Source organism: Lissotriton vulgaris, chromosome 3_1, assembly GCF_964263255.1.
Source record: "Lissotriton vulgaris chromosome 3_1, aLisVul1.2, whole genome shotgun sequence".
NCBI lineage: Eukaryota > Metazoa > Chordata > Amphibia > Caudata > Salamandridae > Lissotriton > Lissotriton vulgaris.
The window spans coordinates 1794908011-1794911436 of record NC_141689.1 but is presented as its reverse complement, the minus strand read 5'-3'; the positions used below and the strand labels follow the sequence as shown (position 1 = coordinate 1794911436).

The window sequence follows — 3426 nt, the reverse complement described above, 5'->3', positions numbered from 1 at the left end:
CACGTCTCACCCAACGGCATCAAGGTGCTTGCCTTGGGATCCCCTCCTGGTAGTCCCCTGTGAGCGAACCCCAGCAGGATACAAGGTGAAGTCAGGCATCCCGCCGCAAGGGGCCCTAGCGGAGATCAAGCAAGCAATTGCCCAGAGTTGCAGAGTGTGAACACGTGAGATGAGTAGGCACCGGAATGAGAATCATCGAGTCCATGGAAGTTTTTAAGCCCAAGACCCACCGAGGCGGGGAACTGAACCCCGGTCCAGGACCAATCTCAGCTACCGGGTCATGCTAATATGGAACGTTTCACGAATTGGCGTGTCATCCTTGCGCAGGAGCCGTGCCAATCTTCTCTGTACCGTTCCAAATTTTGTACCTGTGCAGCCGAAGCGAGCACTGGAAGACCTGCGGGAACCCAGCAGCAAAGCCACAACTCCCGAGCAAGCAGCGTCATCCGCTCCAGAACCAGGCCTGCACAAGGAGGCAGGCCAGCCGACAAGAGCCGGCTCAACACCGACGCCGAGAGCGGGGGACCCAACCACGGTACGGGAAGATCCGGGATCGGCCAGGAGGCTCGAACCGCCAGCTCGCCAAAGGAGAGGGAACCCGGGGCGGTGGACCCCGCCGGGAACCAAAAACAGGAACGCACCAAGACATGCGTGGCAACCACGCGCGGGTGCCAGGCACATCACCTCTGCAACGTCCCAAAATAAGTCCATGCGCAGCCGGGTCGAGCACCCAGGAGCACCCCGGCCCTGCCCAAGCGAATCCAGCCGAGGACCCGCGATAACCGAGGGCACGGGGGAAACGCGTACAGTAGACCAAAAGGTCAAGCGAAAGAGAGGGCAACCACCAGGACCCGGGTGGACAGACCAGAACCTGGGCAGGAGGGCCGAGACCCCCTCCGTGAACAGAGCCACCGGAGGCCGACCGAGTCGATGCCTCAGGCGCCGAAACACCACCGGGGTCAGGGCGAGACCAGGCTACGGAGGCCAGGACCGACACAGTCGAACCGCCTCCACCAAGTCGGACCCCGGGGGAAGACAGCCCGAAGGGACAGGACATGCGCCAGGTCGACCGACCATCGAAGCACTGGCGAAAAAGACGGCAGGCCAGGAGGACAGCCAGCAACCCCCGAAGCACGAGGAGCTGCGAGACAGCAGGAGATCCCAACGACCCCCAAACGCCCCGGCCAAACCCCCCCGAAAGAACCAGAGGGAAGAACCGGGACCAGGCACACGACCCCCGAAGGAGGACAAGCCCGAGACGGGGGCCGAAGGGCCCACCGCACATAGTGCAGGGAGCCGACGGAGGAGAGACACCGCTGACGAGACGCCTCACCCACGAAAACGACGAGGCAGAGAAGGACCATACGTCCCTACAGGGAACACCCAGACCCCCACCCGGCGAAGAAGCTCCACCAGGCGGGCCAGGAGCCCAGTCCCCACCCATGGGCCCAGAAAAGATCCACAGGCGAGACAAGGGAAGGAGAAGGCAAATGGAACGCTTCACGAATGTGCGTGACAACCTTGCGCAGGGTAAGCATGAGCGAATTTTGCGGATCTCGCGTTCGCGAATTTTGCGGATTTGCGGATTCGCAATCCGCAAAATCCGCGAATTCCCGCGAATTTGCGGTTTTTTTTTTTTTGTGTTCGCCCGTGTTTCTGCCAGTTCGCGAGGGTTTTGTACACTTTCGCAAATTGCGAACTTACCTGTCGGGTCGCAAGTTTCGCGAACTTGTTGTTTCTACGTGTCCAGCCTGTTTGGGACACTCTTCTTCATCACTGCCACTCTCTGTCACCACTGCCACTCTCTGACTACTCATGCCACCCTCTGGCCCACCCATGCCACCCTCTGTTTCATCACCACACCCTCTGGTTGTCCAGTGTACATTATTTTCGGAAAAGCAAAGCACACCTTCCCTGCCTCAAGTGACCTGAATTAATTTGGGGCTGATTCATGTGTCACAGAATATTTTTTTAGCTGGCACCTGCTTCCTTAGTGCGCCCTGATTAGTGATCTTTTGCACTTGCTAATTGCTTTCATTGTTGCAAAATTAGTTACAACACCTGCCCTGCCCCAACTGACAATAATGAATTAGGGGCTGATTAATGGATTTTAACTTCCAGCCTGGCTCCTGCTTGTCTCCCTTAGCTGTAATTCAGGACCTTTGTGGCATATGTGTAACTATTCTGAGGTTCAGAGCAGGGTCACATAATAGTTTCAACTGGCAACTGAACTCTGGAGGGGCCCCTCAGGAAGCACTCCAGGAAATGGCTACTAATGATGAGCCTGAACTTTTGAACCTGGTAAGTAGTTACTTTCAGTTTTGCTAAGATCGTATTTCTGCAATTTTGCACTTATTCGCGGGGCGCGAACTCACGCGAACAGTGCGAGCAGTGCGAGCAAAATCCGCTGCTCGCGGATTTGCGGATTTTGCGGGAAATTCGCAAATCTCGCGGATTGCGGATTTCCCGAAAATCCGCAAAATCCGCGAGCGGAACGGATTCTCCGCCCACGCCTAGCGCAGGGGCCATGCTAATCTCCTCAGTATCGTTCCAATTTTAGTATATGTGCTGCCGAAGCGAGCACCTCTAACCTTCCGAGAAGGCGGATCCCGCGGAAAACCGCAAGACAGGACACCGGCCAGTTAGCTCAAGGAGCCCAATTTTCGTAAACGTGCCGCCGAAGCGAGCACCCGAAAACCCGGGCCCGGGAGCCCAGAACGCCCCACGTGAAGGCTGACACCCCGAACTCCGGGGGGAATGTCGAAGGGCCCCACCCAAGAGAAGGCGAGACGCCCCCACCCCTAGGGACGTAAAATACCGCTGTGGAACCCTCCAGGCTTTCCCTGTGAGGCGACCACTCCTGGGCACCCACAAGGTGGAGGCCAGGCATCCTTAGCGTAGTGGGGGCCGTCATGGAGAATATTGCAGAGTGGGACTCCATGGTAGGAATAGGCACCGAGGCGAGGATAAACAGGTCGGTGGAATATTTGAGCCCAAGACCCGGCGAGGCGGGGAATTGAACCCTGGACCCGGGCAAGACCTCTGCATCAGGGTCTGCTGCACAAACCATTGAGCCACACTTCTCCACAACCTGGCGCGTGACCACGCAGCACAGGGGCCACGCCAAAACGTCAGTCGCGTAAGCGACCCAAGAAAAGCGTACAACACCCCCTAAGGGTCCCAAGGCGCCGGTATGAATGCCTAAAGCCCACCACACCCGGGATGCCCAGGCCGACCCCCATCCGTGGACCAACCAGGCCCGACCCAGCTCATTCACTGAGAGCGAACGAGACCAGGCGCCTACAGGGCGGAACGGCCCAATGCCGCAGGGGTACCCTCTGGCACCCCCAGAGAGACGACCCCCCCCGGACACCCCTCAGGTGGAGGCAAGGCAACCTAAGCCTCGTGGGGGCCGTGTATGCGACA

At 58.3% G+C, this 3426-nt stretch overlaps 1 non-coding gene and 1 pseudogene across 1 annotated transcript; both read right to left on the bottom strand.

Annotated features, from left to right (window-relative positions):
• Positions 1–282: 282 nt before the first annotated feature.
• Positions 283–389, bottom strand: LOC147728456 (U6 spliceosomal RNA). Its single transcript, XR_015309671.1, has one exon. It is a non-coding gene; the product is annotated as a U6 spliceosomal RNA (small nuclear RNA).
• A 2123-nt stretch (positions 390–2512) lies between these two features.
• LOC147728455 (U6 spliceosomal RNA) lies at positions 2513–2584 on the bottom strand (annotated as a pseudogene).
• Positions 2585–3426: the final 842 nt, after the last annotated feature.